The sequence below is a fragment of the Dioscorea cayenensis genome, chromosome 10 (assembly GCF_009730915.1).
Source record: "Dioscorea cayenensis subsp. rotundata cultivar TDr96_F1 chromosome 10, TDr96_F1_v2_PseudoChromosome.rev07_lg8_w22 25.fasta, whole genome shotgun sequence".
Classification (NCBI taxonomy): Eukaryota; Viridiplantae; Streptophyta; class Magnoliopsida; order Dioscoreales; family Dioscoreaceae; genus Dioscorea; species Dioscorea cayenensis.
In genome coordinates this window covers 18,887,864-18,910,912 of record NC_052480.1, presented here as the reverse complement: position 1 = coordinate 18,910,912, position 23,049 = coordinate 18,887,864, and the positions used below count along the sequence as shown (strand labels likewise).

The 23,049-nt window shown below is 43.0% G+C and overlaps 1 non-coding gene across 1 annotated transcript; it reads left to right on the top strand.

The window, feature by feature from the left end:
• Positions 1-18,800: 18,800 nt before the first annotated feature.
• On the top strand, positions 18,801-18,907 carry LOC120271359. The gene has a single exon (XR_005539971.1). It is a non-coding gene; the product is annotated as a small nucleolar RNA R71 (small nucleolar RNA).
• The last annotated feature ends 4,142 nt before the right edge of the window (positions 18,908-23,049 follow it).

The window sequence follows — 23,049 nt, the reverse complement described above, 5'->3', positions numbered from 1 at the left end:
TTCCTCGGGTTTTTTTACATTAATATGTGTTTTTTATGTTACTTTTTACGCAGGTAGGGTTATGAGGCCGAGTATGAAAGGAAATGGGCCAATGTGGATCATAATGCACCTATTTTTTTGGAGGAGATCTTGTTAAGGTTCAAACGCGAAGACATAGGTCGGTGTGAGATGCTAGAGTGTGTGCCAACCTCCTCGCATTCGAGTGAGCACATCTATTTGGAGGGCACAAAAGGCGGTCATGCTCGAGCATTCCGACTTATGCATATAAGAACAAGAGCCCCGCCAACATGTACATCATTGAAGAAGCAAGTGATTCACGACGTGAACGTGTGCCCGTTACGCTACCCCGATGAAAGTATGGAATTGGGAAGTTAATCGGGTCGAAGATCGTAGAGCAGAAGCAACAATGTGTCAATTACTATAGCAACATTGTTCATAGCCGCCGAGAAATCGGAGAAACAAAGAATCCACACGGGCGTGTGGAAATTATCCATGCCCGTGTGGAAATTCCCGCGACGGGCGTGTATCGATCCCACGCCCGTGGAGTTGCTCGATTCGACCCTATTTAAAGCCGATTCAGCCCCGATTTTTGGTATTCTTTTACTCCATCTTTTTCCCCAACTTGTGAGAGAGCTTCAGCTAGGGTTTCGAGGGGTATTGGCCAAGGTTTTTGGGAGAGGTTCTATGGCTCGACATCATGATTCCATTAGGAAGAAGGTTGGTAGGGGAGCTTCCATCGAGGTGTATCCTATACCGGACTGAAGGAATCTTTGGAAGACGAGTAGAGGACTTTGCACAAGACCATCGACACGATCATCGAGGGGGTTTCTTTATGGATTCATTGCTTTTTACATTCGATTTCTTTTGATTGTACTAAGCTCCATGGAGAGCTAAACCCCTAGTGGGTACTTGGATGATTGTGAAACCCTAGGATGTATTCGTTTCATTGAACTTCTTTATTATGCTTTTCAATAAATTGATGTTTATTGTGAGTTCCAACCTTGAATGCTTGATTGTATGAACATTTTCCCCTAGAGTGACACTAGGGTTGAGAGTTCTTGTTGGTAACCTTGTGAATGAGTGACACACCACTAGAATGAGACAAAGCTAGGTTGGAGAGGGTTGAGAGGGTGAGTCGAGAGGCAGGGGCCCCCTTTCCCTCCGACGTGATAGATTCTACCTCCGTTCCTCGAGTTCTTTGCAGCCCATAATGGAGTGAATGGTCTAAGGGATGAACCTCCGCTAGGGGCCTACTTGCGCGTGCAATGGAGTGAAGCGTTGAGAGGATCTTAGTATCTAGGGCTTAATTGTGGCTAGGGACCTTCCACCTTGACGAAAGGGGTAGGTCTATATTTAGGAAGAGATTTATCACTTGGAATCCCTAGAGCTCATTGCAACTCTATGCGAGTGGGAGGTGTTGAGATTGTTCGATTTCTCCTCCGGGACATGTATAGAGTTAGGCATAGTTGACCTTAGATTTGGGACTATGTATGTAAGGATTTCCACGACTCACCATTGCATTGATTAGGAAGCATAATAGAGAGTTCTTGCACTTGAAGTGATCATCCTAGGTGAAGCATTATCCCGAGTACCCCATTCTTTATCGATTGCCTTGCCCTCTTCTTACTTTTTTTGCTCTTTCACTTGTTGTTTTTTTATTGTTGAGAATTGAATCAATTTCACACTTATCACTATTGATATTCCATATAGCTAAGAATCAAATTAAGTATTTTTCACTCCCTACTCCCCTGTGGATTCGACCCCGCTCACCCGGGATTATTACTTCGACAAGCCCGTGCACTTGCGGGATATAAGCAAAGGGACCTTGTCAAAATCTAGGAAATGGAAGTAGGATAAATCACACTAGAGGTGAAAGGGGACGCTCCGCTACCTCTCAACTCACCTCTCGACCCTCTCCAATCTTGCTTTGTCTAACCCTCATGGTGAGTCACTCATGCACAAAGATTACTAATGTAGACTCTCAACCTTATTGTCACTCTAAAGGATAAATCATTCAACAAGCATTCAAGATTGGAACTCAATTAAAGTCGTCAATTAAGGAAAGCATAATAAAAGGTTAATAAAATAATAACATCGTAGGGTTTACAAGTTCAAGTACACACTAGGCGGTTTAGCTCTCCATAGAGCAAGATACAATCAATAATGAAATCAGAAAGTAAAAAAATATGTAATCCATAGAAAAACCCCCTCGAGTATTCATGTCAATGGTCGTGTGGAGTAGCCTCGTCCCTCGCCAAAGGTCCTCCTGTCAAGGCTTGGGCACACCTCATTTGGATCGGTGACGAAGAAAGCTCCCCCAATAACTATCTTCCAAGAGAAACACGGTGTCAAAGCCGTAGAACCACTACAAAAGCCTTGCCAAAACCCCTCTAAACTCTAACCTTTAGCCTCTCAAAAGATGAAGAAAAGATAAAAAGAAGAATCTTTGAAATCGATGAATCGCGGCTTTTAAATAGGCTGGAATCGGGCATCCACATGGCCCTATGGATGTTCCACACGCCCTTGTGGAAATCCCACGAGGGCGAATGGATTCTCGGAATTCTAATTTTTCTGCAGACTGTGAATAGTAACTACTATAGTAAATTGCTACAGTGTTGCACACGCTCATACACCTTCAATCACAACTTGCATCTTCACTTGTGTTTTCTTCAAGATTCTCATTAGCATAACGCTTTCGCAATCCACTTTGGCTTCTTTCTTTCATATTTGGCTCTACAACCCTACATGCACAAAAGTAACACAAATACACATGTATTAGCGCTTAAATCTAATAAAAATAAGCACTTATCAATTAATGATGCACTTTTCTCCAACTTCCTCTTGTTGGTCAAAAGATCTTTCAAAAACTTTGCATACTAAAGGTATTTGAGACAATGTCTCCACAAAAGGAATGTTGATGTGCAATTGCTTAAATAGAGCCAAGAAATTCTTATACTACTCATCGTTTTGGTCGTTCTTCAATCTTAACGGGTAAGGAATTCTTGGCTTGTAAGATGGGGGTGCCACCTCATTTTCCTTGTTTGCTCTTTCCATAACCTCTACGACCTCGGTTACTTCAACAATGGTCTTCTCACCTGGAAGCCTACCCTCAACCTCACGACCACTTCTCAAAGTGATCGCCATCACATGTTCCCTCAGATTAGTCTCTATGCTACTAGGCAAGCTTTCTTGTGGTCTCGCCGATAGAGACTTCACAATTTGCCCCACTTGATTCTCTAAATTGTGTAATGAAGTGGTGTGGTTGAATAGTGTAGCTTCAACTAATTGAAACCATGTATCCGATAATTGCTGATAAACGCCTAAATGAATGTATTTTGTATGTATTTATTATGTATAAATTGTGTAGTTTATTAATGAATCGATGCCCTTTTATGGTTTAATCATTTTATTTCATGTTTCCGGCACAAATGAAGTCTATGTGAGCTCAATGATGCAATTTGAGAAGATATCCACATCAAAAACGGCATTTTTGAGCCTAGGACGTTGTAGCAGCGGTACTGTAGCAACTTGCTAAAATTTTTGGGCCATTTTCCAGGCAACCTAACTGGCTATATGCTGGCCGTGAGCCACCCTGAGATCATCTTTAAAATGGGCGTTAGGGTATTTTGTATGGGGAGTTTTGGACACCATTCTCCATCATCATCATCTAGGGCTTCAAGGAGGCTAGAGAGGGCAGATCTAAGGAGCAAATCCAAGGAGAGAAGAGGAGTGCTATCAAGGAGAAGATGAAGGAGCTTGCCCACGTAGATCAGACAAGTTCTTATCATAACCTTCTAGTCTTCATCTTAGGGAAGTTTACTTTGAGCTTTGTATTATATTTCTTGTTTTCCATGCTTTCTCCTTTGTTGATGTTGAACTAGACTCCCAAAGTCATCGGGCATCCGGTGAACCTTGGGATGAACTTGCTTGTATAGATGCTTCAATTTACATTTATGCCATTTGTGTGGTTTGTGATCCTTGCTTGGTCCTCTTTGATGTGTTGTTTTGCATGAGAACTCCGTGATTCATTTAGGTTATACTTGGTGTGTGACCATTTCCCTTCTGCTAGACTCAACATGTTTGGAAGGGATTTATGTAGGAATACGCCTTGACCATCAGGTATTTCGTACCCCTCCAACCATTAAGGCTATACCTAGTTGAGTATCGGCCTTAATTGAGAGATTCTGGCATTTAATGCATCATAGGAGGATTTGGGCAGAAGTAATTCTGACCCAATACTTGTATGGGATTAGGGGTTCTTGCCGTGACCATCGGGGTAACCTATTCTCGGATATCTCTTGGTCCATCCATCATTGCCTGTGTAATTCTAGCGTCCATCTAGCTTTAGTAGTCCTGAGGGGAGTACTGTAGTAGGTAATGCAGCAAAGGAAAAAAAATATATATATGTAGGAATTTACTGTAGCAGTTACTGTTTACAGCCCGCAGGAAATCAAGATTCCAGAGATATATGTTTTCCATGTATTCCTTGTGGATCCCCGGTAACAGCGTCAAAAACTTGATGGTGATTGGCCATAAGTGCAAGGGGTCATCAAGTAATACCTCTCGCAAAAGAATGATGGAGTCGTATTCCCTGGGCCTAATGAGGTACCCGTACTTCCTCTTTACTTATTGTTGACAACGCCCCTTGCATATGTCCCGCAAGTGCATGGGTTTGTTGAGTAATAAAATCCCAAGTGAGTGGGTATCATATCCACAGGGAGTAGGGAATAAAAATACTTAAATTGTTTCTTAACTAAGTAAAGATGAATAGTGATTTTGTTGATAAGATATAATGTAAATAAAAGTAAAAGATACAAGAAAGAGAGCACAAGTAAAGGGGAGATAAGGCAATCGATATGAATGGGGTAATCGGATAATCATGGAGATCCTTCAATATATGGTCCCAAATCTAAGGTCAACCATGCGTAACTCTATATGATGTCCCGGAGGAGAAATCAAACAATCTCAACACCTCGCACTTGTATAGAATTGCAATGAGTTCTAGGGATTCCAAGTGATAAATCCTCTTCCTAGATGTAGACCTAACCCATTGGTTAAGGTGGAAGGTCCCTAGTTACAATTAAGTCTAGGTGCTAAAATCACTTCAATGCTTCACTCCGTTGCCTCTGCAACTAAGCCCCAGTGGAAGGTCATCCCTTAGCCTGTTCACTCTACTATGACCACAAAGAACTCGAGGAAATGGAGGTAGGATAAATCACACCTGAGGGGAAAGGAGATGATTCGCTACCTCTCCACTCACCCTCTCAACCATCTCTAATCTAGCTTTGTCTAACTCTCATGGTGTGTCACTCACTCACAAGGGTTACCAATAAGAACTCTCAACCCTAATGTCACTCAAAGGGAGTATTCATTCATTTAAGCATTCAAGATTGGAACTCAATTAAAAACATCAATTAAAGAAAGCATAATAAAAGGTTTAATAAAACAAATACATCCTAGGGTTCACAAATCCAAGTACCCACTAGGGGGTTTAGCTCTCCATCAAGATAATTACAATCAACAACGAAATCAAATGTAAAAGCAAGTAATCCACAGAAAAACCCCTTGATAGTCATGATAATTGTCTTGTGGAGAAGCCTCAACTCTTCCAAAAAGTCCTTTTTGTCCGTCCTAGGATACATCTCATCTGGATCGGTGCCAACGAAAGTTCTCCCACTAACCTTCTTCCAAATGGAGTGCGATGTCGAAGCCGTGAGAACCTCTTCAAATCTCTTGCCAATAACTCTCAAAACCCTAGCCACAACACTCTCTCAAGTTAGGGAAAAGATGGAGAAAAAGAATGCTAAAATCAGCCTGAAATCGGCCTTAAATTGAGGTGGAATCGAGGCATCCACAAGCCCCGAGTGGATTCTCCACACGGGCTTGTGGAATTTTCTGCAGGGCATGGATAATTTCCACACACCCGTGTGGATTCTTTTGGAAAACAAATTTTTCAGCCGCCCTGTGAGCGATGCACTGCTACATTGAATTACTATAGTATTTTTGCTACAATACCCTTCTACGAGTACCGGCCCGAAACACTCCCGAATCAATGTTTTTCATCGAGGGAACGTAAATGGACACACATTTAAGTCATAGATCGCTTTGTTTCTTCAATAAATAGCCTTATTGGCGAAGATCTTGCTATACATGCACAAGCGGGAATACTTGAATATGACCGCCTTTTGTACCCCTCCAAATCATTGTGCTAACTTGAATATAAGGAGGTTGGCACACATTGTTGCATCTTTAACTCGACTTATGTCATCACGTTTGAACCTTCTCAAGATTTTTCTCCAAATAGTGCGTTCACGATCTACATTGGCTTTTTTCTTTAACATTCGGCTTCATGACCCTATAAGCATAAAAGTAACATACATGCACAAGTATTAGCGCTAAAACCTGATAAAAGTAATGCTCATCATAAGGAAAGAACACTTCACATTCTTATCACACAAGCACTTATCAGTTGTCTAACCATCCAATTCGAGTTGAGAATCGAGATGACTAAAACATGAAAATAAAACAAGAACCATAGTGCAAAACCAAATAAGAGGTTGAAAAAAATCAAGATATGAGAGATGTCCCGAATGCGGGTCCTTTTAGGGTTACTCAAGGTAAATGAATCCACAAGCTGCTAAGCAAAAGGGGTGTTCAGGCCATGAGATTCTGAAAGTAAGTTATCCCGATGGTCACGGTGTCGACCCCTAATCCTATATGAGTGTTGACTCAGAATCGTTTTTTTGGCTAACCTTCTACTATGATTGCAATGCACAAATGGAAATATGAATTAAGGTTGATACTAAGCCTAGGTTCAGCTCTAATATGTGGATGGTAAGAACTTCGGGATGGTTACAACTTATTCATACATAAATCCCCATTAAGCAAGGTGTGTCTAGTATTAGTGCTAAAGTCATGCAACCTAATACAACCTAGCGGTTGAAAAACAGAGTTCTCATGTAAATCAAAACATCAAATCTCACCAAGCTTAAACCACGAACACACCAAATGAATTAAAGCAACTCAAAGCATTCAAATACACAAGTTCACCCCAAGAAACACCAACATTCTGCAACCTTGGGGCTTAGCCTTCCATACAAGCACAAACACAAAACGAGTTCATGTAATCTACTCTAGAAAGCATAATAAACTCACTCAAATGATGGAAAAATGTGGAGGAGAAAGGATGACATGGAGTGGCTTCATCGGACTGATAAGTGCTCGTAAGAGAAGAATACGAAGTGTTCTTTTCCTTATGATTTGCATTACTTTTTATCAGATTTTTAGTACTAATACATGTGTATTTGTGTTCTTTTGTGTATCCTGACTTGTGCATTGCTAACAAGATCTCAGCCAATAAAGCTTTTGATTAAAGAAGATGTACGATCTACGGGATAAAAGGCGTGCTCGCTTTATGTTACCTCGATGAAAGCATGGATTCGGGAGTGTTTTTTTGGGCTGGTATTGCAGACTCTGCATCTGTAGCAAAAATACTATAGTATTTCGCTATAGCAGATACTCTTCACAACCGGCCAAAAAAGGGCAAGACAGAATCCACACGGACGTGTGGAAATTCTACACTGCCCTGCGAAAAAAATCTCAGAGGATGCCCACAGGGCGTGTGGATTCTCGATTCCGACCCATTTTAAAAGCCGATTTCAGCCCCGATTTCAAAGATTCTTTTTCTCCATCATTTCTCCAACTTGAGAGAGGGCTTCGGCTAGAGTTTTGAGGGGTATTAGCTAGGGATTTGGAGAGGTTCTACAGCTCCAACATCGTGCACCATTTAGAAGAAGGTTATTGGGAGAGCATTCGTCGGCACCGATTCGGTGAGGTATATCCTTGACCGGACAAAAGGACCTTTGCGATGAGTAGAGGACTCCCCACAAGACCATCACCATGACTATCGAGGGGGTTTTCTATGGATTCATTACTTTTACATTCGATTTCATTGATTGTGCTTAGCTCCATGGAGACCTAAACCCCCTAGTGGGTACTTGGGTATTTGTGAACCCTAGGATGTATTCGTTTCATTGAATCTCTTTATTATGCTTTTTAATTAATTGATGTTTATTGTGAGTTCCAACCTTGAATGCTTGATTGTATGAATACTGCCCTAGAGTAACACTAAGGTTGATAGTTCTCATTGGTAACCCTTGTGAGTGAGTGACGCACCACGAGAGTTAGACAAAGCTAGGTTGGAGAGGGTTGAGAGGGTGAGTCCAGAGGTAGTGGAGCGTCCCCTTTCCCTTTCAGTGTGATTTATTCTACCTCTATTTCCTTGAGCTCTTTGCGGTCATAGTAGAGTGAATGGGCTAATGAATGGGGCTTAGTTGCGGGTGCAACGGAGTAAAGCGTAGAAGTGATCTTAGCATCTAGGGCTTAATTGTGGCTAGGAACCTTCGACCTGGACCAAAGGGTTAGGTCTACATATAGGAAGAGGATTTATCTCTTGGAGTCCCTAGAGCTCATTGCAATTCTATACGAGTGCGAGGTTGAGAGGTTATCCAATTTCTCCTCTGGAACATGCATAGAGTTAGGCGTGGTTGACCTTAGATTTGAAATCATGTATTTAAGGATCTCCACGACTCACTATTTCATTAGTTAGGAAGCATAATAGAGGGTTCTTGCACTTGAAACGATTGTCCTAATCGGAACTATATCCGAGTACCCCATCTTTATTGATTGCCTTATCTTCTCCTTTACTAATGCTCTTTTTCGTGTTGTTTTTACTTTTGTTATTTGATATCTTGTCACATATATCACTATTCATCTTTCATATAGTTAAGAATCAATTTAAGTGTCTTTACTCCCTACTCTCCGGAGATACGATACCCACTCATATGGGATTATTACTTCTATGGCCCCGTACACTTGCGGTACTTACGCAAAGGGCGTTCGTCATGGACGCCGCAGTGGGAGCAGCTTCAATTGTCTTCTCCAAGCTTCATGAAGATAAAATCGATGGAGATCATGCCCAAACAACTTTCTCCTCTTGCTTCTTTTCCTCTAAATTTGTTGATTTGGACTTCAAAAAGCCTGGTGAAGTCGCCTCCACCAAGGGCTCAAGATATCTCCAAAGTGCCCTCCTCCAAAACCCTAGCAGAAATATGGTTAAATAAGGTCCACTCGAGTATCACGGTTGACTCACGGCTGCATGGAGCCCATGAGGCTCAATGTCTTTTTTCGCCCAAAAATCGGTGTCGGTGCTACAGTAATCTTGCTATAGCAACATTGCTACATTGGTTTCTGCTACAGTAACAGCCTCCACGAAATTTCCAAGAAACCTCACGGGTGTCTCTCAGGCGCCTGAAGGCCGTGAAGCTCACTGTCTTTTCAGTATTACTCCAGAAATTGAGTTTCTCCAATGCTTGGAACCCCACAATACAATTTTTGGTGTCGATTTCTCCCCAATTGCGTTCTCGAGCTCACCTTGGCTCTTTTGATGCCTGAAATATAAATAAAACAAATTTAGACACAAAACGGGCATCAATTCATGAAAATATAGGTGAAAAACATATATTCTACAAGTATAAAATACGTATATTTAGGCACTTATCAAATATCCCCATACCTAAGAGTTTGCTTGTTCCAAGCAAACAAACATGAAGAACATGAGGAAGATGATAAATGACTAAATATACGACCTCAAGCTCAACTATAGAGAACTCCATATACACAAGTGAAAAGAAATCAAGGTAATGAGTTGTTCTATAGTTAACCAAGAAAAGATAGTCTTGTTATATCTAAAGTGCTTCTGTGAGTGTGTGTATACTTCCTACCTCAACCTCCATACCCCAGATTACCCCTGGGGTGTCCATTTACCCCACACAAATTGAAATCAGCATTAGAATTGTTAAAGGCACCCTTAATAGTCCACTAAGAATCTAAGTGCTTGTGTGATATTAATGCGAAGCATTCTTTCCTTATGTTGAGCATTACTCTCATAGGGTTTTCACACTAATATGTGTGTTTTTATGTTACTTTGGTGCAGGTAGGGTTGTGAGGTCGAGTATGAAGGAAAAAAGCAAATGTGGATCATAATGCACCGATTTTGGAGGAAATCTTGCTAAGGTTCAAATGTGAAGACATAGGTTGGGTGCGAGATGCTAGAGTATGTGCCAACCTCCTCGTATTTGAGTTAGCACAACCATTTGGAGGGGCACAAGGGCAGTCACACTCAAGCATTCTGACTTATGCACATAGAACCAGATCTCTACCAATTTGTCCGTCATTAAAGAAGCAAGTGATCCACGGCGTGAAGATATGCCTGGTTGCGTTACCCCAATGAAAGCATAGATTTGGAGAGGTTCTACGGCTCTGACATCGTCATTCCTTGGCAAGAAGGTTGGTAGGGGAGCTTCCGTTGAGGCATATCCTATACCGGACGAGGGAATCCTTGGACGACGAGTAGAGGACTCTCCACAAGACCATCGACACCACCATCAAGGGGGATTCTTTATGGATTCATTGCTTTTACATTCTATTTCTTTGATTGTACTTAGCTCCATGGAGAGCTAAACCCCTAGTAGGTAGTTGGATATTTGTGAACCCTAGGATGTATTTGTTTCATTGAATCTCTTTATTATAATTTCAATTAATTGATGTTTATTGTGAGTTCCAAACTTGAATGCTTGATTGTATGAACATTTCCCCTAGAGTGACACTAGGGTTGAGAGTTCTCGTTAGTAACCTTGTGAGTGAGTGACACACCACGAGCATTAGACAAAGCTAGGTTGGAGAGGGTTGAGAGGGTGAGTCGAGAGGTACAGGAGCGTCCCCTTTCCCCTCCAACATGATAGATTCTACCTCCGTTCCTTGAGTTATTTGCTGCCATAATAGAGCGAATGGTCTAAGGGATGACCCTCCGCTGCGGCTTAGTTGTGCGTGCAATGGAGTGAAGCATTGAGGTGATATTAGTATCTAGGGCTTAATTGTGGTTAGGGACCTTCCACCTGGACCAAAGGGTTAGGTCTATAATTAGGAAGAGATTTATAACTTGGAATCCCTAGAGCTCATTGCAACTCTATGTGAGTGCGAGGTTGAGAGGTTATCTAATCTCTCCTCCGGGACATGTATAGAGTTAGGCATAGTTGACCATAGATTTGGAACTATGTAATTAAGGATTTCCATGACTCACCATTGCATTGATTAGGAAGCATAATAGAGGGTTCTTGCAATTGAAACAATTATCCTAGGCAGAGCATTATCTGAGTACCCCATCTTTATCGATTGCCTTACCTTCTCCTTTACTCGTTGACAAAGTCCGCTTGCGTATATCCCGCAAGTGCACGGGTTTGTCGAAGTAATAATCCCGGATGAGCGGGTATCAAATCCACAGGGAGTAGGGAATTAAACACTTAATCTACTACTTAGCTATATGAAAAATCAATAGTGATAAGTGTGACAATGATTCAATTCTCAAAAGTAAAATCAACAATTAAGAGGGCACGAGTAAAGGAGAAGGTAAGGCAATCGATAAAGATGGGGTACTAGGATAATGCTCCGCCTAGGACGATCGCTTCAAGAGCAAGAACCCTCTATTATGCTTCCTAATCAATGCAATAGTGTGTCATGGAAATCCTTCATTACATAGTCCCAAATCTAAGGTCAACTATGCCTAACTCTATACATGTCCCGGAGGAGAAATCGAACAATCTCAACACCACGCACTCGCATAGAGTTGCAATGAGCTCTAGGGATTCCAAGTGATAAATCTCTTCCTAATTATAGACCTAACCCTTTGGTCCAAGTGGAAGGCCCCTAACCACGATTAAGCCCTAAATACTAAGATCACCTTAATTCTTCACTCCGTTGCACTCGCAACTAAGCCCCAGCAGGGGGTCATCCCTTAGACCATTCACTCTATTATGGCCGCAAAGAACTAGAGGAACGGAGGCAGAATCTATCACATCAGAAGGGAAAGGGGGCGCTCCTGTACATCTCGACTCACCCTCTCAACCCTCTCCAACCTAGCTTTGTCTAACACTAGTGGTGTGCCTCTCACTCACAAGGTTACCAACAAGAACTCTCAACCCTAGTGTCACTCTAGGGGAAATGTTCATACAATCAAGCATTCAAGTTTGGAACTCACAATAAACATCAATTAATTGAAATTATAATAAAGAGATTCAATGAAACAAATACATCCTAGGGTTCACAAATATCCAACTACCCACTAGGGGTTTAGCTCTCCATGGAGCTAAGTACAATCAAAGAAATAGAATGTAAAAGCAATGAATCCATAAAGAATCCCCCTTGATGGTGGTGTCGATGGTCTTATGGAGAGTCCTCTACTCGTCGTCCAAGGATTCCCTCGTCCGGTATAGGATACGCCTCAACGGAAGCTCCCCTACCAACCTTCTTGCCAAGGAATGACAATGTCAGAGCCGTAGAACCTCTCCAAATCTATGCTTTCATTGGGGTAACGCAACCAGGCATATCTTCACGCCGTGGATCACTTGCTTCTTTAATGACGGACAAATTGGTAGAGATCTGGTTCTATGTGCATAAGTCAGAATGCTTGAGTGTGACTGCCCTTGTGCCCCTCCAAATGGTTGTGCTAACTCAAATACGAGGAGCTTGGCACACACTCTAGCATCTCGCACCCGACCTATGTCTTAACGTTTTGAACCTTAGCAAGATTTTTCTCCAAAATCGGTGCATTACGATCCACATTTGCTTCTTTTCCTTCATACTCGGCCTCACAACCCTACCCTGCACGAAATTAACATAAAAACACACATATTAGTGTAAAAAAATCCCTATAAGAGTAATGCTCAATATAAGGAAAGAATGCTTCGCATTAATATCACACAAGCACTTATCAAACTCCCCCAACACTTAAGATTTTGCTTGTCCTCAAGCAAAAAAATTAAATATTCGAGCATGGATGAAGGAAATATTTGAAGTGCTTGGCCTTAGTTTCACCAAAGTGTACTAGAGAGAGCATTCTACAAGTAAGGGAAATTTCAACATTTAATACAAAAATCAAAAACTCTAGCTAAAAAAACTTGAATCAAAAAGGACAACAAACCTGAAATCGTGTAAGCGTGTGAACTCACTAAAAAGCAACCCAAGGTATACTCCTCAAAGTTCTAAGTACAAGGGACTTATTTATCTACAAAAGTGACAACAATTTCAAAGATGGTAGTTGCTTCACACATCCTCTAAGGTAGCCCCTTTCGAAACGGCCGCTAAGGTGGCTTTCACACTTTCGAGGTGGTAGCTCTTTCAAGCTGGAGTGGTAGCTTTCACTCATCCTATGAGATAGCTCTTTCTCTAATTAGGGGCATAGCTAGTATCCGACTTATGAGATTAGCTTCATACTTCATAAGTGGTAGCCCTTTCCACCCAACAGGCACAAATAAACAATAAAACTATTTTTGTTCCATCTTTTTCATTTTTAGAATTTAACACAATAAACAACTATAACTAGTCCCTTTAACATCAAACTTGAGTTTCCAAAAAGAGTCTAATAAGTGAGTAGTGTAACAAGTATAAATCGGGCAAAAAAATTCCTAGACATTCAAGCAAAATTAGAGCATGAAAATATTCAATGTTAAAAAAATTCTCCTAAACTCAAGAATACAATCAATGTAACTAGGGTGAACGCCATTGGCTATGTGAGCATATATTAATCAAGAACAATAGAAAAGATGTGTGCACTATGGAACTCCCCCCCACACTTAAGTTGTACATTGTCCCCAATGTACACATGCAAGCTCACTCAAAATGTATTTCATTCAAAAAAATAGATGTGGGAGAAAGCAATCAAAACAATACTCCCCGACTGCGAGTGTCACGTTTGATGGAGATAAGTCCTTGGGAGTAATGTTCCGACTGGTTGTCAAGCTCACAAGGCCAAGTGCTTAAGCACCTTGGCCGTGCCTCATGACTAAGTCTCAATTCCCATGATGACAATACCATCTTCACGCATACACGAGGAGGTTCGAGTGAAGCTCAATAAAAACAAAATATCTCGAGTATATATAAAAAGATAGACAATGAATACAACTCGAGATGCAAAATGAAAATAAACTCAGAAGGAGAATCCTTTCTGAGTGAACAAGTCTAAAAAAATAAAATGCATAAAAAGGAAAATAAAAGTAAAGTCAAGTGTCGATGTACGCCCTCGGCCTATGGTGCTGCTGCTAGTGAAGATGCACATGGTGGGTCCACCGGTGCTGGTGTAGAGGATGGAGATTCTGGAGGAACTAAGGGGGCCTGAGGAGTCCTCGGCCGCAAGCCAAATGATGAGGCGACGTCTCACTCTAAGATCTGCTGTAATACGTTGAAACGTGCCATGAACTCCGTGTCTTGAGTGGCCCTGCGTGAGACCCTAATCTCTGCAATCTCGGCTCGAGCCTCGCCTACCTCAGTCCAGTATCACTCCCAAAGCGGTCTCGACCCTCTCAAAGCGATCATGAGCTCGAGATGGTGAAAACATACGCACGCGTGGATGGTTTCTCCGCCACTGGAGGTGCCTCGGTCTCCATCGATGCTAGGCGAGGCTCGGGGAGTGTGTTGAGATGCCCCGGCTTCATCACCCTCATCCTCGGCTATCTCTGGAGTTGGTAACACTAAAGCAAAAACCCCTGTCCAAACCCTGCGGACCATGCCCATCAACCTCATCGTCTCTAGGCTCAGGGGAGCATGTATACTCGTCTTCTCGGCCCCGCGAATCGAGTCCAAGAGACCCATGCCCAATACTAATCTCGTGATGTAAGGGCCCGAGAAGATCGCTCCCAATCTAGTATAGTGCCCATGATATCTGATGTACTTGGCCATGATGTGCCCTAAGTGAATTGGTACATGCTGCACCATCGAGTACAAGTACCGAAGTTCCTGTCGGCTCAGAAGACCAGTGCTATCACCATGGCCATTCACCGACCTTCTCATGATGGCATGTAAATATCTGTATACAGGTCGGGAAAAGCACGTGGCCTTGGATACCCCCGGCTTGTACTGACCCTAACAACATAGCACTCTGTAAGCTCTCTGCAGGGTCAAGGTTCCAGGATAATCAGTCGGTAACTGAGCATACTCCTCCGTATCTGTGAATGCTTCCTCATACAAGCCAAGTAGAACTGAAAACAGAGTAACACTCAAGCTATGGTGGTGTCCAAATACTATGAACTAAATGGTGTCTAAACTGTGAAAGCTTACGTATGATCTATCAAACCCGAATGATGATAGCACCTCCAGTGCAAACTCTCGGATGGCTGGCTCTAAAATCGTCAATAACTGTCACCAACCACCCGCTGAAACGAGATCCTCAACCTCATAAGCGAACTCATCTCCATGCTGCCGATCTCTCAGTATACTCATGTCCAGGAATTGAGTATGTCCGAACCAGAGTCTCGACAAGCGCTCATAGCGAACCTGATGCTCTGGAATCGCGAAACTCATGCCCTCAAGCTCAGGGGATGACTCACGCGGCCTCTTATCAGCTTGCTTCTTCGACCGAGGTGCCATAATCTAAAAAATTTGAAATGAAATCGATCAAACAAGTTGATAAACTAACGCTGCAGAAATCCACACAGTCGTGTGGAATTTTTGCACGGCTTTGCAGATCTACGGGGCGTGAAAAATGCACGACCGCACTTCAAGAATCCAAAAATATACCGTGAAATCACTTCTACTTCGTTATAAACATAAATTATCTTTCTAATTGAAGAAAAGAAGCATTATTAACCAGATTAATCGATGGAAACCATGAATTGACAAAGAAAATGATAAATAGGACTTACTGACGAGATGGAATGAGAAAATGAAGAACCGGTTGGAAAACCGCGCAAAAATCTTACCAAATTAGCGCTATAGAGTTGGAGGCTGATATGAGAATGTTTCCAAATGAATAGAGAATGTGAAAAGGGAGAGAAACTAATCTTCTTTAAAAAGAACTCGCGTCCCATTGGTGTTCTGTGCATCCACACGGGCGTTAGGAAATTGCCCACGCCCGTGCGCCTACATGACAAGAGAGCTATAGGGGCGCACACACGCCTTTGTGAGCTCTTGGGAAAACACTCCTTTCGACTCTGACTACTCTTGCATGGGCGTGTGGAAAATACCCACGCCCGTACACCCGACCCGGAGGGGCAGCCCGCGCCCTGTGGCTTCCCCGAACATCCGAGAAAAATTGCCAAGTGTTCTCACAGGCCCGTGCGGAAATTCCGCACGGGCGTGGACATTCACATGCCCAACTCACAAGGGCAGCCACACGCCCCTGTGTTTTCTTGGGATGGAGTGAAATCCTCTGCAACATTTCGCATGGCCGTGTGGAAATTACCCACGCCCGTGTGTGGTTCACAAGGTCACCCCCAGGGGCGAGTCCACGCCCCTGTGTGCTCTCGGGATAATCCGCCCAACTCTGCAGAAATTCACACGCCCATGCGGCAATTACCCACCGGCGTGTGACAGTCGCATTGTCATTCACAAGGGCAGCCGCACACCCTTGTGCATTCTCTGGATGAGCTCGCAATACAATTCCACGGGCATTTGAAAATTCCACACGCCCGTGCGTGTTCACTAGATGCCTTAGAAAACCTGTAGGCTCTGCAGAAAGTTTCTGAACATGTCTACACACTCAGAGCCTGCCCTAGTATGCGAGTTTTACCAGCGAAAAACATGGAATAAAGCTCAAATGACATAACTTCGCCAATTCCACATGAAAACACACGATGAATATTCAAAGTTCGCAAGAAAATCTCAACACAAGCATCTAAAAATCAAGACACCAACACTTAACAATTTATTCATGCAAACAAACTAAACTAGAAGATAAGAAAATAGTAAACACTTGGGTTGCCTCCCAAGAAGCGCTTCTTTAACGTTACTAAGCTTGACGTACCTTGTCCTACCTCACGGGGGTTCATGAATGAAAGTTGCCCTCTTACCCATGGCTTGAAAGCATGATGTGCAAAGTCTCTTTAGGGTAGAAGGTGAATTATTGGGCTTCGGGCTACCTAACAATGATTCATCCAACTTCTTCGGTTCACGTACGTCTCCAACAGACTTGGAGTGTTTCCGGTGGCGGCTCCTAGCCCTCTTCATTTTCTGGAGCACCTTCTTCAAGATCCCCGGGGTAGGTGGTACTTCTTCCGTCGCACAAAGCATCATTACTTCTTCATAATCCTCCTCTTGGTTGAACAAACCCTCGTATGGGTCCGGATTGAACATTTCCTGCATGTATTCATCAACAATCTCATCAGTAGTGTCTAGAAAGTAAAAAGTATCATCGAAATCAAGAGAATGTCGCATGGCTTCAGCAAGGCGGTATGTGAGCTTATCATCTCCAACCCTCAAAGTTAGCTTTCTGCCGTCCATGTCAATCAATGCCTTGGAAGTCCGCAAGAACGGTCTCCCAAGTATCAAGGGTACATCCGCATCCTCATCGACGTCTAGCACTACAAAGTCAACCGGAAAAATGTACTTGTCCACCTTGACAAGCACGTCTTCAATGATGCCTCTCGGATGTTGTACTATTGGGTCCGCTAGTTGCAAAGTCATCCGAGTGGGCCTAGGCACGCCCAAGCCTAGCTTTTGAAAGAAAGTGTATGGCATGACGTTGATAGTAGCCCCTGAGTTCGTGAATGCCATTTGCTCACCTAAATTGCCAATATTTCATGGAATGATGAAGCTTCCCGGGTCTTTCTTCTTGTTCGGCATGTTCTTTTGCAATACCGCCGAGCATGAAGCATCTAAAATCACTGAAGCACTTTCCTCCAACTTTCTCTTGTTAGTCAACAAGTCTTTCATGAACTTCGCATACTTAGGCATTTGGGCCAATGCCTCAACAAAAGGAATATTGATGTGGTGAGGCTTGAACAAACTCTGGAACTTCTTGTACTATTCATCCCCTTGGTCATTTTTCAATCTAGAGGGATAGGGGATTCTTGGCTTAAAAGGTTGGGGTAACACCTCTTTCTCTTTTCTCGTTACCTCTTCTACCTCTATAACCTCGGGTGCATGTTCTTTTGGCTTCTCACTCGGAAGCCTACCTTCAACCTCACAACCACTTCTCAAAGTGATCGCCTTCACATGCTGTCTAGGGTTATTCTCTGTATTGCTCGGAAAGCTTCCATGTGGCATTTCAGAGAGAGACTTCGCAATTTGCCCCACTTGATTTTTAAGGTTATGCAAAGAAGCAGTGTGGTTGCGAAGTGTAGCCTCGACTAATTCAAACCTTGTATTTGCAGATTGCACAAATCTAGCCAAATGGTTCTCTAAGTCAGTCATTCGGGTTTCCAAACCTGAGACTCTTTTTTCCACCTAAGGGGCTTGTTGTTGTTGTTGTTGGAACCCCGGTGGCCCCATGGCCTATTGTGGACCCTGATTACTCCATGAGAAATTGGGATGATTCTTCCAACCCGAATTCTAGGTATTGCTATATGGGTTTCCTTGAGGTCTCATGCCATTACCTACAAAATCAACGTTCTCCACCAAAGAAACATCACCGATAGAGATCGGGCAATCGGAGGGAGCATGTCCCTCCACCACAACCGTGTAATTGGTCACGGCACGCAACTCTATTTCGAAGCTATGAGATCTAGCTTCTTACTCAAACTCTCCACTTGGGCCGCCAATGAAGTTACCGCATCAATTTCATGGAGACCGCCACCTTTTTCTTCTCCCTAGCATTCCACTCGGTAGCTATTTAACACCATTTCCTCAATCATTTGACGAGCCTCATCGGGGGTCTTGCTACCTAAGGTACCTCCCCGCCACCTCATCCAAGAGTTGTCTTGTACTCGGGCTTCAAACCATTGTAGAAGGTTTGAACAATCATCCACTCCGGGAATCCGTGTTGCGGACACTTTCGCAGGAGTTATTTGAACCTTTCCCATGTCTAAAATAGAGACTCCAATTCCAACTGCACAAAGGATGAGATCTCATTCCTAAGCTTTGCGGATTTTTCTAGGGAGGGAAATAACGGGCTAGAAAAGCTTCTACCATCTCCTCCCATGTGGTAATCGATGCTCTAGGTAATGAGTGTAGCCATCGCTTCGCTCTCCCCTTTTGGGAAAAATGGGAAGGCTCTCAACTTGATGGCATCATCCATCACTCGCTTTATCTTCAGAGATATCACACACCTCGAGAGAACTCTCTATATGACTGCTTTGGATCCTCATCGGCTAAACCGCTGAACTGCATGCGGATTGCTCGCAACATGTGGATGAATGCCGGCTTCAACTCAAAGTTTTGAGTCATGAATCGGGGGACGCACAATACTCGATTGTGTCCACAACACTCGAAGGTCCGGCATAATCGGATAATGTTCGCTATGTTTTTCGGATCCTTCCACTTCTAAATCGCCTAAATTAGATCGTTCTTGCACGTGCTCTTTCCCTTTTTTTCTAAGTCTACATTCAAGTTCGGGATCTCCTTCAACCAATATTGAGGGATTTCCTTGGGTCATAACCCCGAGCTGCACCCCAAAAAAAGAGAAAAAGAAATCAGAATGATGATAGAATAAGAAGATAGGAAATAGAATGTATGGTGAAATAGCTAAGAAAACAAAGTGCAAAGTATCCCTTGCGTATATCCCGCAAGTACACGGGTTTGTCGAAGTAATAATCCCGGATAAGCGAGTATCGAATCCACTGGGGAGTAGTGAATAAAAAAACATTTAATCCGCTTCTTAGCTATGTAAAAAAATCAATAGTGATAAGTGTGACAATGATTCAATTCTCAACAGTAAAATCAACAAGTAAGAGAGCACGAGTAAATGAGAAGGTAAGGCAATCGATAAAGATGGGGTACTCGGATAATTCTCCTCCTAGGACGATCGCTTCAAGTGCAAGAACCCTCTATGATGCTTCCTAATCAATGCAATAGTGAGTCATGAAAATCATTCATTACATAGTCCCAAATCTAATGTCAACTATGCATAACTCTATACATGACCCGGAGGAGAAATCGAACAATCTCAACACCTCGAATCGCATAGAGTTGCAATGAGCTCTAGGGATTCCAAGCAATAAATCTCTTCCTAATTATAGACCTAACACTTTGGTCCAGCTGGAAGGTCCCTAACCACGATTAAGCGCTAGATACTAAGATCATCTCAATGCTTCACTCCATTGCACTCGCAACTAAGCCCTAGTGGAGGGTCATTCCTTAGACCATTTACTCTATTATTGACGCAAAGAACTCGATGAACGGAGGTAGAATCTATCACGTCGGAGTGGAAACGGGACGCTCCTGTACCTCTCAACTCACCCTCTCAACCCTCTCCAAACTAGCTTTGTCTAACACTCGTGGTGTGTCACTCAATCACAAGGTTACCAACAAGAACTCTCAACCCTAGTGTCACTCTAGGGGAAATGTTCATACAATCAAGCATTCAAAGTTGGAACTCACAATAAACATCAATTAATTGAAAGCATAATAAAGAGATTCAATAAAATGAATACATCCTAGGGTTCACAAATACCCAAGTACCCACTAGGGGTTTAGCTCTCCATGGAGCTAAATACAATACATAGAAAAACCCCCTCGATGGTCGTGTCGATGGTCTTTTGGAGAGTCCTCTACTCGTCGCAATGGATCCTTTGTCCGGCCTAGGATACACCTCGCCGGATCGGTGCCGACGAAAGCTCTCCCAATAACCTTCTTGCAAATGACACGCGATGTTGGAGCTGTAGAACCTCTCCAAAACCCTAGCCAAAATCAATAAAAACCTAGCCAAAGCCCACTCTCAAGTTGGGGAAAAGATGGAGAAAAGAATGCTGAAATCGGGGATGAATCGGCTTTAAATAGGGCTGGAGTCGGGCGACTACACGGGCTTGTGGGATTTTCACAGGCCCATGTTGAATTTCCACATGGGCGTGGATAATTTCCACACGCCCGTGTGGATTCTCTGAATTCCTGTTTTCTTGGCCGGCTGTGAACAGTGCCGCTACAGTGCTCTGCCCTAACTGGGATGGAAATGTTTGTCTCTCCGCTGGCAAAGCACTTCCCCAACTTCAAAGTCACTCGCATCACAAATCAATTCGAATGGGGAGTCCCAATTTGGAGCTACCATGATGGGCGCTTGAATTAGTTTCTCCTTCAGTGCAATAACGTACGTCATGCAATCATTATCGAACTCGAATGGCACATCCTTTTCTAACAACCTTGTTAGGGGACTAGCAATTTTAGAAAAATCTTTGATGAATTTTCTATAGAATCCGGCATGTCCCAAAAAACTCCTTATAGCCTTCACAGAATTTGCAGGCGGCAATTTATCAATGGTGGAAATCTTTGCCTTGTCAACCTCAATTCCTACTTTCAAAATTTTGTGTCCCAGGACTATCCCTTCTTGGACCATGAAATGGCATTTCTCCCAACTTATCACAAGATTAGTTTCTTCACATCGAGTGAGAACACGCTCAAGGTTCTTGAGGCACACGTCGAAAGAATCGCCAAAGACGGAAAAGTCATCCATAAACACTTCCATAAAATCTTCTACCATGTCCTCAAAAATGGCCGTCATGCATCTCTGAAAGGTCGTCGGGGCATTGCATAGCCCGAAAGAAATGCGGCGGTAAGCAAATGTTCCATACGGACAAGTGAACGTAGTCTTCTCCTGATCTTCGGGGGCGATGGGAATTTGGAAATAACCAGAGAACCCATCCAAAAAGCAATAGTAAGCATGTCCAGCTAGTCTCTCCAGCATCTGTTCAATGAATGATAGGGGAAAATGATCTTTTCGAGTGGCATCATTCAATTTCTGTAGTCGATGCATACTCTCCACCCGGTAGTTGTACGAGTTGGGATTAACACATTCTTCTCATTGGTGATCACAGTCATTCCCCCTTCTTTAGAACCACTTGCACGGGGATTACCCACTCACTGTATGATATCGGGTAGATAATACCCGCATCGAGAAGCTTGATGATTTCTCCCCGTACCACTTCTTTCATATTTGGATTGAGTCTTCTTTGTGGAAATGCCCTGGGCCTGTGTTCATCCGTCATATGAATCTTGTGAGTGCAAACAGATGGATTTATCCCTTTTATGTCAGCAATCTTCCAAGCAATCGCTCTCTTGTGTTTCTTTAGCACATCCACCAAGCCATTCTTTTGGTCAACTGTTTGGTTTGAAGAGATGATGACTGGAAGCTGTGTATCCTCTCCCAAAAAGGCGTACTCAAGGTGTTCCGGTAGTGTTTTCAACTCCAAATCTGGTGCTTCCTCAGTTGACGGGATCAAACCTCTATTCAACAGTCCATCACCCTGTTCGGACCATGTTTCTTCCCCAGACCCTGCACTTTCCTCAAAACTGTAGTCTGTACCATGGACATGAAACACAATACATTCGGCATCATTTTTGAGACCTTCATGCTGCCCAAACAGATGCTCCAAGTCAGATTCTTGTACAATTGCTAACACCTGGCCCAGTCCGGCACGGTTCTCCAAAGTGGGATTCATGGTGGCAGACTATAAGCCCTCAGTAGTCAAAACAAACTGCTCAGTTGGTGGTTTGCTTCCTCCACTCAGTGATGGTGTTCCACTTTTCATGATGGTTTCAAACACCGCATGCCAGCAGTCACCAACATGAGATATGCTAGAATCCCCAGATAACAACAGTGTGTATAAATAGTTGTCTGGAGGGTGTGAAAATTATTGCTGAGTGTGCCCATTAATCCAGCCATCAAATCTGTGTACAGAGTCTTCCAACTTGATGTTCAGATTAGACATGTTGTACTCACGAGACGAACGTGTCATGCACCGTACCTTGCAAAACCAAGAAAGATGATAGAAAGTTAAGACCAAAGGAAAAGAAAAATAATGAAAAGAAATGAGTAAAGAATGAAATGGCTAGAGTAATAATCTAAAAGTTTCCTAGAATTCCATAAAGGTCCCCGGCAACGGCGCCAAAAACTTGATTGCTTCCTCTCAAGTGTATCGGATCGCCAAGTAATACCTCGTGTGAAGACACGAGGATCATATTCCATGGGGCTAAGGATCTCCTATTACTCCTTCATGAGCTATTATCTAGCCTAAGATCTCAAGTGATGGGTTTTACTCTACTAACAGTAATTAAAGCTAAAACGAGATTAGG